This window comes from Bidens hawaiensis, unplaced genomic scaffold (assembly GCF_021521415.1).
Source record: "Bidens hawaiensis isolate Kalapana, Puna unplaced genomic scaffold, B.hawaiensis_p1.1 tig00000904_1, whole genome shotgun sequence".
Classification (NCBI taxonomy): Eukaryota; Viridiplantae; Streptophyta; class Magnoliopsida; order Asterales; family Asteraceae; genus Bidens; species Bidens hawaiensis.
In genome coordinates this window covers 4,982,045-4,999,071 of record NW_027491052.1, presented here as the reverse complement: position 1 = coordinate 4,999,071, position 17,027 = coordinate 4,982,045, and the positions used below count along the sequence as shown (strand labels likewise).

General features: G+C 40.5%; 1 pseudogene; it reads left to right on the top strand.

Annotated features, from left to right (window-relative positions):
- Window positions 1-13,500: 13,500 nt before the first annotated feature.
- Window positions 13,501-16,591, top strand: LOC143545771 (protein LIKE COV 3-like; annotated as a pseudogene).
- The last annotated feature ends 436 nt before the right edge of the window (window positions 16,592-17,027 follow it).

Below are 17,027 nucleotides of genomic sequence, written 5' to 3'. Positions count from 1 at the left end.
CCTTTTACTGTTTGAACTGATTTTACTCTTGTAATAAACTGGTTGTTTATTACGAAGAGTCTGATGAATGTTTGCATGAGATATAATCTCTAAAACCGTTATACTACAATACAGAAAATAAAAGCAACTCAGACCGAATACACATGTGTCTGGATCTAAACATAACTGATAATTGGCATACAAAACCAAGTCAGTTATAACCAGTTCTCCAACTGGGTTACATAGTCTAGGAGAAGGTTGTCCCCGAACAGGGGCTATGTACTCGGAGAACCTTTGAATTGTATGTAGGGCAGTGGTACAAATCCCGAGAATGGACAGGCATTCTTGCTGAGATTGTGAACAGAAAACTATGATTGTATTTAACGACTGTTATAACTATTTTATCGAGTCAACGTTTCACCAGCATATAGCTGACGTGTTTTTCCCACCCGTGCAGGTAATTAGATGATATATAGGGATTGGAGTCATTTAGAAGATCGCTATGGATGGCTCTTTTTTTTATGAAGATTAAATCCTTGTATTAATAATATCACTGTTTGTAAAACGGAAACTCGGGTATTTAATTCTCGAGTAATTTTTGTTAATGTAAATTAATATTTTAATATTTAAGATTTCCGCTAAAATAGACCCGCAACTTTGATATATTTACAAAACAGGTACCAACTGGTAGTCACATGCCTAGGCCCTGAATCGGGGTGTGACAGGTTGGTATCAGAGCCATCGGTTTCAGCGAATTAGATATTAACATGATTAGTACCTAAGCTTTAACCATTTATCTGATAAGTAGGGATAAGCTATGATTACTAGTCTACCTATCCCTAAGTTTATATATACGCAGATGTCGTATACTAACTACTACGGACAAAGACGTCGGGTTGCGAGGAGGTCAAATCCTGCTCCCGATACTGAGCCGTCTGAGCCAACTAAATCATCTGAACCGTTTGAGGCATCTGAGCCTTCTGATATGAATAGCACAAATTTTGGTCCTAGGTGGCCAACTGTAAACCCAACTGAACCGGGATACACAAACCCGACTGATCTGAACAATTTCATAAACCCAATGAATCTGATGAACCCGGTTGATCAAATCGATCCTTATTTGGCTTACGGAAGTCAAATACCGTATGCTCCAGGTAGTCCCGAGATGTCCATAGAGATATCTAGCAGTACCTCTGAAAGTATACCAACTTACCATCCTTCTGATGAGATGGAAGTTCAAAGTGGAACAAACCCTGAAACAGGTACTGAATCCTCCAGTTGGATGAACAGTCATTCCCACCAGTCTCTAGCACTTTGGATCGCCACCACCAGGTGCCCAAACCATAGCTGGACCAAGTCAAGCACCGATCCATTATTCGGAGGTTCCTGGATTTCCACCTTATTGGGGCCCTATGCCAACTGAATCTGAACAGGCGAATGAGATCCGAGAAATACACCGTGCAGTTGAGGAATTCTACACTTCGAATATTCCCGACGAGGAAATGCAGGCATATGTAGAAAATCCTCATCTGTACCCAAGGGAAACGACCTATCTTTTTCCTTCAGCATCCGCACCAGTAGGATATCCCAACCAACCTAACTCAGTGATGGATGGATTAAGGAATGAAAGAATTAAAAAGAAAAAGATAGGTGATAAAATCATCAAAAAGTGCGACAAAATGAAGAATCTAGTTAGAAAATGGACTAAGGATTAGGACTGTATAATTGTTGTTTAAACATGTTGTATCTTTCTATCCTTTTGCACTGCTATGAATAAAAGACTGTGTTTTGAAATTGTGTATTTATTTAAATCACAGAATGTTTGATCAAAGAGAACAAGTTAGTAGTCAAAGGAGTCAAGCTGACAAAGGCAAAACTCCTGAAAGTAATAATTCAATTCCGGAGGAATATATTGGGAGTATACGTGATATGATAAAAGAAACAGTCTCCCCATTAATCAAAGAAGCTGTAACCCCACTGATAAAAATGGTACAAGATCATACGACAAACTCAAAAATTTTAGCCAAATCAAAATCAGTAAAACAACCGCAACCAAGTCATAGCATATCTGTTCATTCTAAACCTAAAGATTCAAAAAGGTCAAGGGATGATAAAACAAAAGAACCGAAAGATATAGGTTATGAAAGTTCTACATCTGAGCATAACCTGAGCAAAGCAAAACGAGCAAAAGTTAGCACGGGATGCACTTTTAAAGATATTCAAGTTTATAAGCCAAAGAAATTTTATGGCGATAAAGGAGCAATTGTTACTCTTCGTTGGCTCGAAGAAATGGAGTCAATAATTATAATCAGTAAATGTACTGAGGAAGAAAGCATCCAGTACTCGTCCCAGATGTTCAAGGGAGAGGCGCTGGAGTGGTGGAACACGTTGATTGATGTGAAAGGAAGGAACAACCTGTACAACCTCGAATGGAGAATTTTTAAGGAACTGATCAAGCAAAGATTCTGCCCGATCCATGTGGTTGATCAAATTCAAACAAAGCTATGGAACCACAAAGTTATTGGCATCAATATCAAGGAATACAACACTAAATTCCTTGAGTACTGCAGACTTGTCCCACATCTTGTTACACCTGAGTATAACAAGGTGACTCGCTACATTTATGGCTTGCCGAAGGAAATTCGTGATCATGTAAGTTCACACATGCCTGCGACGACCGAGTCTGCAATCGAGCTTGTTGGGTACCTAATGGAAAGTATGATTAGGAACCGTGAGGAGGAAAGAAAAGTTGTGATCGAGAAGAAGAAGGAGAATGATGGTAAGAAGAAATTCGAGAAGGGTAGAGAAGGGTCGAGTGTGTTTAATCGACCATTGTGTAAAAATTGTGGAAGAAGGCATGAAGGGAGGTGTTTGAAACCCACCCCCAAAGTTGATGTTCTCAAGTTTGACCCATATTCAACTTGCAATTTTTGTAAAAGACCGGGACATAAGGAAGAGGATTGTAGGAAAAAGTTGACTGTATGTTTTGAATGTGGTGAGAAGGGGCATTTTAGTGCGGAATGCACCCAGAAGAAACTGACAACTGGAGGCGCCAACGGTAGTGGTGCCATGACTGATAATAAGAGAGGGAACGCTCACGCGTTTATGCTGAACACACAAAAGACGGGTGAATTGCTAGATGTGATTACTGGTACGTTTCCTATCAATAACGTTAATGCTAGAGTATTGTTTGATTCTGGAGCTAATCAAAGCTTTATAGATTATAAGTTTTGTAATCTGTTAAGTGAACCTCTAGCAAAACTGAATAATCAGTATGAAGTAGAAACAGCTAATGGAAATTTAATCCAAATATCTGAGGTATTAAATAGTTATATTACCTTAGCCGGATATGAAATGCCAGTGCAATTGTTACCTATGGAGTTAGCTGGATTTGATGTTATATTGGGAATGGATTGGTTAGCCGCCAATCAAGCCCGAATCCTTTGCGATGAAAAAGCTAAAGATCTTCAAATTCCAAATAGGAAGATTATCCGAATAGCTGGCGATAAGGATTCTAGTAGAATTGGAATCATTTCGAAAATCAAGGCAAGTCAGTGTTTAGGTAAAGGTTGCTTAGCATTCATGGCATATGTTACTAAAGAACCTGAACCTAAAAAGGTGGAGGAAGTGTGACATCTGCCCCGATCCGACCCGACCCAGGTACCCGTTTCTCTGACCCGAACTCTTTCTTTTATGATTTAATATTTATTTATACTTATATTTTACTTTTAATAATAATAATATACTTTTCCTTCCCGCCTCTCTCTCTCTTTCTTTCCGCCGTCCCGTCCCTCTCCTTCTCTCTTTCCGCCTTCTTTTCCCTCTTGTCGCCGTCCCGCCCTTACGCCTTGTTTCCCTCTTTTTCTTCTAACTCTTTGCTTGTCCTTTGGTTCTTCCCGCCTAAGGTTGTCTGCGCAGCTCCACGCGCCAGACCCCTTACAAGGAATCCTGCGTGAAGACCACCTGTTTCAGCGATACGCGAGACGAACTCTTCTCGCAGCGCGTTAAGAATTGTAATTCTTCTCGCAGTGCGCGAAGGACGGGAGTTCTTCCCGCGACGCGCTAAGGATTTGTAGTTCTTCTCGCAGCGCGCTAAGAATCGTAGTTCATCCCTCGACGCGCGAAGAATTATAGTTCTTCCCGCGGCGCGCTAGGAATTTTAGTTCCTCCCGCGGCGCGCTAAGAAATGTGACTCTTCCCGCGGCGCGCTTAGAAATGAAGTTCTTTCCGCGACGCGTTAAGGTTAGTTCTGTCTGCCTTCGCGCTCGCGCTCTCTTGACCTTCTGTGTCAGCTTTCTCGCGCTGAACCCTTTTGAGTTTTTCTTCTGTTTAATCTAGCCGTTGCTTTTGTGTTGTCTTATCTTTTGAGCTGTTGACCTAATCTGCTTTATGTCTGAAAAGTTACTTTCGGCGCAGCATGCGCACCAACCCCATTGGTTGACAGATAAAGTGACTGACGTAATCTTTTGAGATCTGCTTTTGCCATGCTTGACCTGTACCTTTATCTACCCGCCCATGCTTTTTACTGTTCCCTGACAGCTTTATCTTGCCTCTGCAGCTGCCATATCTTTCCATATCTTTTGCTTTTGGATTCTTATGCTTTTTGATATCTTTTGCTTGATCCTGTTAAAGATCTTTTCCCCTTTTCTAGGGATTATGTCTCCTAGGGTTTTCCTATAAATAATAATAATATTTTCATAACACATCACACACAAAACACTTAATCTCTCCTGTTCTCTTGCTCCTTGCTCTCTCTGCCGTCTCCCTCTCTGCCTCCGTCTTCCTCCCTGTTCTGCCCTGCTTTTCCGGTAATATATATTATATATAATAATTTACTTATTAATTATGCTAACTTATAATCAAGACTTAAAACAAATCATTAAAACAATAATCTTATTTATAGGTTAACTTGTGCTTGTTTAAAGTTGGTTCTTGCTTTATCTTACACCGCATCGTTTATCAAGTGAGTAATCTCGTACCTAATCCCTTTTTGCTTTTAATGTTTTGGGATGTTCATGTGTTCATACAAACTTAGAGTCTTAAACTTGTTTATGAACTTTAGTCGCGCAGTATCCCATGTGTTGAGGACGTAGACTTGGCTGTTTATTTGTATGTGTGGATCATTAACCGTCTTGTCGGTCTATTCCGCAGTTTTCATGGTACCATTAGATGAACACGGGAGAACTATCGTTTATGATTTTCTCTTTTGTATACACATGCACAGTTTGTCTTGTTTGTGAGCTCAATTGTGAGCACTGGCAGTCTTATGAATCTTAGAGTTGGTCCCGATCAGATTACACCCTTGTTGAAAACCAGACATACACATGTTGCGCGCAGATTTTATTGTTATCTATGTATTGTATTAAACTTGATTTCTCACCAACACGCAAGTGTTTGACGTTTATTTTAACACATGTTCAGGGTTGCAGTAGCTGTTTTGGAGCTTGTGGACACATAGGAAGTTTTCTTTATTTTGGACCTAGATTAAAATGTATCAAGACAAGTTATTGCTGTTCGAATATTATGATTTATAATATATTGATTTATGATGATTTATGTTATCTACTTTTACCCTGCGCGTGCGCGAATGAATGTATTTATTAAATATTGACACCCAATAGTGTCACGAGTAATGAAACAATATGTGGCGCCCCGATGTATAATCCGCCTTTGGTCGGGGTGTTACAGATTGGTATCAGAGCTCGTTGACTTTAGGATAGGTGGTTAGACGTAACGGCCTAGAATACCTAAGAGTCCCTTCTCGCGCATGAGAGAAATCTCATGTTTGCGCGCTTATTGTTAATTACTCGTTATTTGTGAATATGCTCGCGCTTGCGCAGTATATGATTTTATGTTTTATTTCGCGATATTTCGATTTTTGTTGAATTTCGATTTTTATTGATTTTACTTACATATTCGTTTGTGGGATTTGAAAATCCGAAAAGTCATGGTGATACATGAATAGTTGATTTTCAATTTCCATTTACGATTATGTTCTGAGGTTGGAGACTTGAAAAGTCATGGTGATACATGAATTGTCAACCTCCAATACTCATTTTCTTGTATATTTTATATTGAAGATTGGAAAGTCATGGTGATACATGAATCGTCAATCTCCAATACTCGTTTACTCGTATATTTTAAATTGGGAATTCGGAAAGTCATGGTGATACATGAATTGTCGATTTCTGATTCGAATTTGTTACCTTTATTAAGTCTGCAATTAGGGTCATTTATTTTACTTTAACTTTTGATAGCATCTAACTCCGTGAAACCAAGCTTTATAAGATTAAAACTTTGCGATAAAAACCAAGATTAACTAAAATTAAAAACTTTTATAGAATGCCTCCGCTATCTCGCCGATTTCAGAGAAGAGAAGCCTCGCGCATGCGTAGACAGCAACGTTCCCAGGAAATGGCCGCCGCGATAGCCCAAGCTTTGAGCCAAAACAATACCAACACCTCTGGTTATAACATTAAGTCCTTTAACGCGGGTAACCCTCCAAAGTTCACAGGTCTTGAAGGAGCCACCGTGATGCTCCAGTGGCTTGAGAAAATAGAAAACACTTTCCTCCACACCCAATGCCCCTCAGACAGACGAACCCTATATGCTTCCAGTGTCCTGGAATCCAGAGCGCTTACATGGTGGAATGGAGTAGCTCATGCGCGTGGCGCAGAGGCTGCTTCTAGCATGACATGGGAGGAATTCAAGGAAATTCTTACGCGAGAATTCTGCCCTCCCAACGAAGTTAAGCGCCTGGAGGAAGAATTCTGGAACTTGAAGCAATACAGTGGCGAAGCGCGCGAGTACGCGACGCGCTTCCACGAGCTAAGCTTACTGGTCCCTCACCTTGTTACCCCTTCACGCCGAGCAATCGAGAAATTCCTTGGGGGTCTCCCCATGGAAATTCAAGATTCTGTATGGGCCAGAAACCCAGTTACCCTCCCTGACGCCATCGAGTTGGCCGCTGTGCTCAGCGACAACCATGTCAGAGCAGGAACCCTGTTCCTGCGGGGAACTGAGAAGACCAAACCCACCAAAACTGTCCATGAACCCGCAGAAACCAAACCAGAACCCTCAAACCGTAACAACCTCAAACGCAGGCGCAAGGCCTATGCGCTTACCAACCCACCCATAGTCCAGCAACCCGCATACCAACCTCCAGTTTATGCGCCTAACCCTCTGTCAGCCTACCCAACACCTCCTGTAGTCCACAACTATGCCTTAACCAATCCAGCACTCCCTGCCCCGCCAACTAAGAAACCTTACACAGGAAATCAACCCTTTTGCCCAACCTGTAGATTTCACCACCCAACCCAAACCCCGTGTCGACTTTGTACCCGATGTGGCCGTACTGGTCACACTGCTGAGAACTGTAGAGTCCTTCTCGCCAACCCAATTGCGCCAACACCACCAGTCTACCCGCAGAATCCACAACTAACCTACCAAAACCCACGACCCAGATCGTGCTTTAACTGCGGTGATCCCAGTCATTTCCGGAACGCGTGCCCAAGGCTATAAGTGCAAATCACACAAGCGAATCCGGTGAACCAGATTTCGAACCAAGTAACGCGTGGACGAGCTTTTAACATAACCGCGCACCAAGCGCAAGCGAATAATGACGTAGTTAATGGTACATTTTTGCTTAACGGATTTTATGCTTCTGTACTTTTTGATACTGGCGCCGATCGAAGTTTTATTTCTCGCGCCTTCGAGCAGAAGCTTGCGCGACCGCGCAACGATTTAAAAGAAGATTTTTCAGTTGAATTGGCTAATGGTGAAACTGTTTTAATTAACTCAGTGATTAAAGATTGCACACTTAACCTTAACGAAAACGATTTTCTAATCGACCTCATCCCTATGCCTCTTGGAAGCTTTGATGTTATCATTGGTATGGACTGGCTCTCGCATAATCGCGCCGAAGTTATTTGCGCCAAGAAGTTGATTCGCATTCCTCGAGAAAATGGTGATCTTCATATCTACGGCGAAAAACCCTCCAGTGGTCTTAAACTTATGTCTTGCGCCGAAGCCCAAAGACTCATGCGGAAGAAGTGTATTGCATTTCTAGCCCATGTGGTTAAACCTGCTGAAGAAAAGAAGCTTCGCGATATCCCCGTCGTGCGTGATTTTCCTGAAGTTTTTCCTGATGATCTTCCTGGTATCCCTCCCGCTCGTGAAGTCGAGTTTCGTGTTGATCTTGTCCCTGGTGCTTCCCCCGTAGCTAAATCTCCTTACCGTCTTGCACCCGCTGAGATGCAAGAATTGGCCAGCCAACTTCAAGAGTTGACTGCTAAAGGATTCATTCGCCCTAGCTCTTCGCCCTGGGGTGCTCCGGTGTTGTTCGTTAAAAAGAAAGATGGATCGTTTCGCATGTGTATTGATTACCGCGAGTTGAACAAACTCACCATTAAGAACCGGTATCCCTTACCGCGTATTGACGACCTCTTTGATCAACTCCAAGGTGCCTCTTGCTTTTCCAAGATCGATCTCCGTTCTGGTTATCACCAGTTGCGCATCCGCGATGAAGATGTTCCGAAGACTGCTTTTCGAACTCGTTATGGCCATTTTGAATTCTTGGTCATGTCCTTCGGTCTAACCAACGCACCCGCCGTTTTCATGGATCTAATGAATCGGGTGTGTAGGCCTTTCCTGGATAAATTCGTGATTGTGTTTATCGATGATGTTCTGGTGTATTCTAAGACCAAGGCCGAGCATGAGCAACATCTCCGATTGGTATTGCAAAAGCTTAGAGCTGAGCAGCTCTTTGCCAAGCTCTCCAAGTGTGAATTTTGGTCGGATGAAGTACAGTTTCTTGGTCATGTTGTTAACAAGATGGGTATTCATGTCGACCCATCCAAGATTGAAGCAATCAAGAACTGGATTACGCCATCCTCTCCTTCCGAGATCCGTTCCTTTCTGGGCTTAGCTGGTTATTACCGGCGTTTCATTTCGAACTTCTCAAAGATCGCTTTGCCTTTAACAGCTCTAACGCACAAAGGTAAACCGTATATTTGGGGCTCGAAGCAAGAAGAAGCCTTTCTGACGCTCAAGCGTTTGTTGTGTGAAGCTCCTGTTCTTGCGCTACCTGAGGGTAATGATGATTTTGTCGTGTATTGCGATGCATCCAACCAAGGTCTCGGTTGTGTTCTTATGCAACGAGGCAAGGTTATCGCTTACGCATCAAGGCAACTTAAGGTTCATGAAAAGAATTATACAACTCACGACCTCGAACTTGGTGCAGTTGTTTTTACCTTGAAGATCTGGAGACACTACCTTTATGGTACTAAGTGTATCCTTTACACTGACCATAAAAGCCTTCAGCATATCTTTGATCAAAAGGAACTTAACATGAGGCAACGCCGATGGAACGAACTCATCAGCGATTACGATTGTGAGATCCGGTATCATCCTGGTAAGGCTAATGTGGTAGCCGATGCGCTCAGCCGAAAACCCTGCCAACTTAACTGTATCCTGCCGCGCACGCATCTTCACTTCGCGCCGATTCAAAGCAACCTTGAATCGCGTATTCGTGACGCGCAGCGCGCATCCATCAGTAATGGTAACCTTCGCGCCGAGTTAGCGTGTGGCGCGGAAGCGCATTTTGTCCCTAATCTGAGTGGAATTCTCTGCTATCTCAATCGCATCTGGATTCCCTTTGATGAGAATCTTCGCGCTGATATCCTGAGTGAAGCACACAAATCTCGATATTCTATTCATCCTGGCGCCGATAAGATGTACAAGGATTTGCGCATTACTTATTGGTGGCCCGGTATGAAAAAGGATATTGCTGTGTTCGTAGCTAAATGCCTGACTTGTTCTAAGGTAAAAGCTGAACACCAACGCCCATCTGGTTTGCTCGAACAACCAAAAATTCCTACGTGGAAATGGGAATGTGTAGCGATGGACTTTATTACCAAGTTACCTTTGACAGCAAGCAAACATGATAGCATTTGGGTAATAGTGGATCGTTTGACTAAGTCTGCTCACTTCCTGCCCATTCGTGAAAACTACCGTGTTGAGCAACTCGCGCAGCTTTATGTCAAGGAAATTGTCTGCCGCCATGGTACTCCTTTGAGCATCATATCCGATCGCGATGGCCGTTTTATATCTCGCTTTTGGAAATCTCTCCAATCTGCGCTAGGAACTCGCTTGGACATGAGTACGGCATATCATCCTCAGACTGACGGTCAGTCTGAGCGAACTATTCAAACTCTTGAGGATATGCTCCGATCTTGTGTTCTTGATTTTGGAGGTAATTGGGATTCACACCTGCCTTTGATTGAGTTCTCTTATAATAACAGCTATCATTCCAGTATCGGTATGGCCCCATTTGAAGCACTTTACGGTCGTAAATGCCGCTCCCCGATTTGTTGGAGCGAAGTGGGTGAAGCTCAAATCACAGGACCCGAACTTGTTCAAGAGACAACCGATAAAATCGCCAAGATCCGTGATCATCTGCTGATTGCTAGAAGCCGACAGAAGAGTTACGCAGATCGCAGACGAAAGCCTCTCGAATTTCAAGTTGGTGATCTTGTTCTCCTCAAAGTGTCGCCCTGGAAGGGTGTTGTCCGCTTTGGGAAGAAAGGTAAGCTTGCTCCTCGTTATGTTGGTCCATTCAAGATCCTCGCGCGTGTGGGAAAAGTTGCCTACAGACTTGACCTGCCGCCCGCGCTCAGTAATGTGCATCCAACGTTCCATGTATCCAATCTCAAGAAGTGTTTAGCTGACGAGAACCTTCACATTCCACTTGATGAAGTTCAAGTTGATGAAACTATGCATTTCGTTGAGAAGCCTGTTGAGATTATGGATCGCGAGGTAAAGCAAACCAAGCGCAGTCGTATCCCTATCGTGAAAGTTCGTTGGGAGTCCAAGCGCGGAGCCGAGTTTACATGGGAAAGGGAAGATCAAATGAAGATCAAGTACCCGCACCTGTTCTCTGCGCAGCCTACTTCGAGATAAATTTCGGGACGAAATTTCTTAAAGTAGGGGAGACTGTGACATCTGCCCCGATCCGACCCGACCCAGGTACCCGTTTCTCTGACCCGAACTCTTTCTTTTATGATTTAATATTTATTTATACTTATATTTTACTTTTAATAATAATAATATACTTTTCCTTCCCGCCTCTCTCTCTCTTTCTTTCCGCCGTCCCGTCCCTCTCCTTCTCTCTTTCCGCCTTCTTTTCCCTCTTGTCGCCGTCCCGCCCTTACGCCTTGTTTCCCTCTTTTTCTTCTAACTCTTTGCTTGTCCTTTGGTTCTTCCCGCCTAAGGTTGTCTGCGCAGCTCCACGCGCCAGACCCCTTACAAGGAATCCTGCGTGAAGACCACCTGTTTCAGCGATACGCGAGACGAACTCTTCTCGCAGCGCGTTAAGAATTGTAATTCTTCTCGCAGTGCGCGAAGGACGGGAGTTCTTCCCGCGACGCGCTAAGGATTTGTAGTTCTTCTCGCAGCGCGCTAAGAATCGTAGTTCATCCCTCGACGCGCGAAGAATTATAGTTCTTCCCGCGGCGCGCTAGGAATTTTAGTTCCTCCCGCGGCGCGCTAAGAAATGTGACTCTTCCCGCGGCGCGCTTAGAAATGAAGTTCTTTCCGCGACGCGTTAAGGTTAGTTCTGTCTGCCTTCGCGCTCGCGCTCTCTTGACCTTCTGTGTCAGCTTTCTCGCGTTGAACCCTTTTGAGTTTTTCTTCTGTTTAATCTAGCCGTTGCTTTTGTGTTGTCTTATCTTTTGAGCTGTTGACCTAATCTGCTTTATATCTGAAAAGTTACTTTCGGCGCAGCATGCGCACCAACCCCATTGGTTGACAGATAAAGTGACTGACGTAATCTTTTGAGATCTGCTTTTGCCATGCTTGACCTGTACCTTTATCTACCCGCCCATGCTTTTTACTGTTCCCTGACAGCTTTATCTTGCCTCTGCAGCTGCCATATCTTTCCATATCTTTTGCTTTTGGATTCTTATGCTTTTTGATATCTTTTGCTTGATCCTGTTAAAGATCTTTTCCCCTTTTCTAGGGATTATGTCTCCTAGGGTTTTCCTATAAATAATAATAATATTTTCATAACACATCACACACAAAACACTTAATCTCTCCTGTTCTCTTGCTCCTTGCTCTCTCTGCCGTCTCCCTCTCTGCCTCCGTCTTCCTCCCTGTTCTGCCCTGCTTTTCCGGTAATATATATTATATATAATAATTTACTTATTAATTATGCTAACTTATAATCAAGACTTAAAACAAATCATTAAAACAATAATCTTATTTATAGGTTAACTTGTTCTTGTTTAAAGTTGGTTCTTGCTTTATCTTACACCGCATCGTTTATCAAGTGAGTAATCTCGTACCTAATCCCTTTTTGCTTTTAATGTTTTGGGATGTTCATGTGTTCATACAAACTTAGAGTCTTAAACTTGTTTATGAACTTTAGTCGCGCAGTATCCCATGTGTTGAGGACGTAGACTTGGCTGTTTATTTGTATGTGTGGATCATTAACCGTCTTGTCGGTCTATTCCGCAGTTTTCATGGTACCATTAGATGAACACGGGAGAACTATCGTTTATGATTTTCTCTTTTGTATACACATGCACAGTTTGTCTTGTTTGTGAGCTCAATTGTGAGCACTGGCAGTCTTATGAATCTTAGAGTTGGTCCCGATCAGATTACACCCTTGTTGAAAACCAGACATACACATGTTGCGCGCAGATTTTATTGTTATCTATGTATTGTATTAAACTTGATTTCTCACCAACACGCAAGTGTTTGACGTTTATTTTAACACATGTTCAGGGTTGCAGTAGCTGTTTTGGAGCTTGTGGACACATAGGAAGTTTTCTTTATTTTGGACCTAGATTAAAATGTATCAAGACAAGTTATTGCTGTTCGAATATTATGATTTATAATATATTGATTTATGATGATTTATGTTATCTACTTTTACCCTGCGCGTGCGCGAATGAATGTATTTATTAAATATTGACACCCAATAGTGTCACGAGTAATGAAACAATATGTGGCGCCCCGATGTATAATCCGCCTTTGGTCGGGGTGTTACAGGAAGTCCCAATCGTTTCTGAGTTCAAAGACGTATTTCCCGATGAGTTGCCTGGAATTCCGCCAGATCGTGAAGTTGAGTTCAGGATAGACTTAATTCCAGGAACAGCTCCGATTGCTAAGTCTCCTTATAGATTAGCACCTACTGAAATGAAAGAATTGAAGAAGCAATTAGATGAGCTATTGAAGAAAAGGTTTATACGACCAAGTTCTTGTTTAACGCAACAAAATACTCATTTTACTTAAAGCCCAAAATATTTTCGCTTTCGACCCAAAATTGTTTTTCAATTCAACGTAGCAAGCCAACTAGGTGGTAAAAAGTAAAGGGGTGGTAGTTTAGTTTAAAAGTTTAGGATCTTTATCACAATTGATGGATACTTGAGGGATCGTTTGCGTAATTTACCCCGAATGCATTGAGTTGGTTATTAGTCGTATAGTTTCGCGGGAAGAAAGTAACGGCCGGAGTGAGAAATGGGATCTCGAGAGGACGGCGATCTCCAGCGTTTGGTTCCTCTACAAGGCTTACGTATGCCCGACACTAATGGCGACTCCAGATCCTCCTCGCCCACGGACTCCCCTTCCGGAGCTCCATCCTCCGCAAGACAGTCCGGCAAAGAGGTTTTCAATCATTTAATTATTCTTTACGTCGTTATGCCACACTGTAATTATATATATAATAATATATGCAAAACAAATAGGTGTACGTTTTGATACATGATCTGATGGATGATAGGTTTATGTTATCTGGTGTCTTCGAGCTGTTATATTAATCATATTCTTAATTAAGACATGAGAAAGCTTGTTTAGAGAATCAACATGCGTTTCTCCCATTTGCTTTTGATACGTTTGGTTTTCTGGCCCGAAGACTGTGAATTTTCTGAGAAGTGTAACATACTTTTTCGGCTCCTAAGTTCCAAAGCTTCGTTTTTAGCAGGATTAGCTTTCCTAAGTCCCAACTTGTTGCTTGTTTACCTACCAATTTATTGTAATCGTTTTAGTTTAATGAGAAATCTTTGTTTATCAACAAAAAAAGAAAAAAAATAAAATAAATAAGACGTTTATGATTGATAGCATATATACCATTTTATCGATCCTAAATTTGAAGTTAAGTTTGCAATTTTGTTGAACTTTGGATGTATCTCTAACTTTCATTTGGAAGAGTAACAAGTGTGAATTTTGCAAAATAAAAACACAAGTGATCATGGGAACTGCCAAGTCACACTTGAAATGAAATTATCATCAAAACTGACAAGGGATAACTTATATGTTGTTTTGGAACTTTTGAGTGCATAAGTTATCTTCTCAGATATCAGTGGATCTTAATGTTAGCTGATTAAGGTTTCACAAGGCACAAAGGTTAAGAGATTTGTTCTTCTTGCTTGCGCAGGCATTAGTCAAAGTTCTTCACAGCTGGGCATCAAAAAAGTTCATGAGTGGATGGTTAGTTATCATCTCACAAAATCTTCTCATATTCTGATGTGAATTACATTCAATGATGGTCAAAACAGTTAAAAGACATGGTTAAATTATAGTCTTTGCAAGTATATACATATGTATGTATACGTGTCTAATTCATTAGCATTTTATTGTTCAACCTTTGAAATTTACAAAAATAATAATAAAAATAACAATATCTTGTCGGTTTATTTCAAATGGTTTATAGTTGATTCTTTTGCAGTGTGATCTTATTTCCCATAGCCATCACATTTTATGTAACTTGGTGGTTCATTCATTTTGTGGATGGATTCTTCTCCCCATTCTATGCTCTTTTGGGAATTAATATTTTGGTTAGTTCATTTTTAGTAATATTAGCAAGAAACATATGATTATGAATTTCTTTAGCCAATTTATTACCCATTCATTGTTGAATTGTTTTCTTCTCAGGTCTGGGATTCGTGACGTCTATTACTTTCATATTTTTGGTTGGCGTGTTCATGTCTTCATGGTTGGGAACCAATCTTCTTAGTTTAGGAGAGCTTATAATACAAAAATGCCTTTCATGAGTTATATCTACGCGGCTTCTAAACAAATCAGTGTGGCTATATCTCCAGGTTAGTCCCTAGAACAAAAGTTCAAAGGTTTGCTTATTAGTCTTATTCCTAGAGTTATAACTAGAATATATAACGAAGTCCATAATAGAATAATTAATTAAGTTTTTTTTGTAATTAATATAACCTCCTAAATCAACGATTTTTATATTATCACCGTAGCAATTATTATGATTTTGTAATCATAATTAACTCAAACAGATTACTTAATTAGACTGAAAAAGGTTTACATTAAAGTGTATGTGGGTCAACCCAAACCATCTTAGACCCATACCAAATATGTTTCAGCCCTACCGGCCATTTATATAAGGTTGCATTTTAAATGTCTTATTTGCTTATTTTAGGGTGAAATAAGGTGTTTCACCAAGCAGTTTGGGACAGATTATACACCAACTTGAAAACAATTACTCAGACATTTAACATAGCTAAAATCCTAACGTCATTAGGTCAAAGTTCAAATGCTTTTAAGGAAGTTGCCATCATAAAGCATCCCAGTGTTGGAGAATACGCGTTCGGATTCATAACATCAACTCTTGTCCCTCGGAAGAATTTGGGCGGTGAGGAACTTTGTTGCGTGTATGTGCCAACCAACCACCTTTATATGGGTGATATAGTTCTTGTCAATCCCAAAGATATAATGAGGCCTAATATCTCTGTTCGGAAAGGTATAGGTAAGATATTTGATATGCTTAACTTAAAAAATGCATTGTTGACATTTGAGGGGCAATTGGAATGCATTTAGTCCTAGTGTATATTTTATGGGTCAAATAAAAAAATTAGTTAAAAGAAGGCATGCACAACAAACACTACAATCCTAATACCACGAATGTGTCATATGGCTCGTATGACAAGAAAAATGATCATATGACTCGTACGATTAAGAAAAATGTCAGGTGATTCATAAGAGTGGCACATATCATACAACTCCTATGATGTTTTTGGCTAACAAAGAAATGATTCAAATGAATAATGTAGCCACTAACAAAGTCATATAGGTTGTATGACCATTTTTGCCCGATCATACAACCTATCTGTGGCAGGCTTCGCGTACTTGAGTTGATTTGATATCATACGGTGAGTATAATGTGACATGCAAGCTGATGCACCCTTTTGAGCATGGTGTTTGATCAATAGCATGATCCAAAGAAGAAATGATCAAATGGGTCTATCAGTTAATAGTTGTCAACTCTATTTTTAATTCATTCAGCCTATTTATAGTACTAAAAATGTCGTGTTTTTAACCATTTCCACAATAATGTTTTGATCCAGTGTCAAACTCTCATGATATATTCACATCTAGTTGAAGCAATAATGATAAAAATATTGATTTGATAGTGATGTCATTTTTACAGAGATTGTTATCTCGGGAGGCATGTCGATACCTAAGATACTAACAACGACCAACTCACAAAACAATCTTTCATCAAGATCTGGGAAGTATGTTATTCCGCAAGTATGATGTCAATGAAAACTAAGGACATGCTCAACAGCATATACCATGAAGTTGACAAGTTTTGATACTTCAAACGATTGCTTTCTTTTAAAACACTAGATTCTTAGGGATCCTTTTATGAGGATGACTTGTGTGTTAAATTGGCTCTTAATTTTTTGTATTGTTTTAGCTTAAAGAAATTGGCCATGTATTATTTTGTGACGTTATCTTCATTTTGTTTAATAATATTTTCTTATATAGTTATTATAAGTTGTATTGTAAATTAGTAAATGCATTAGGAGTTGCTTTTTACTGTGTTAATTTAACAAAACATTTTTTAAATTAAAATATGAAATTTATTTATATATAGCTATTATGTTCATTATTTTATTTACCATTTAACGATTTAAAGTGCCAAACTTTAGGTTGTGTAAATGTTTAGAGAAAAATAGTTCAATATTCATTTTGTTGAGATACACTCTTGTGATCTTTCATATATAAATGAACCAAAAGAAAAA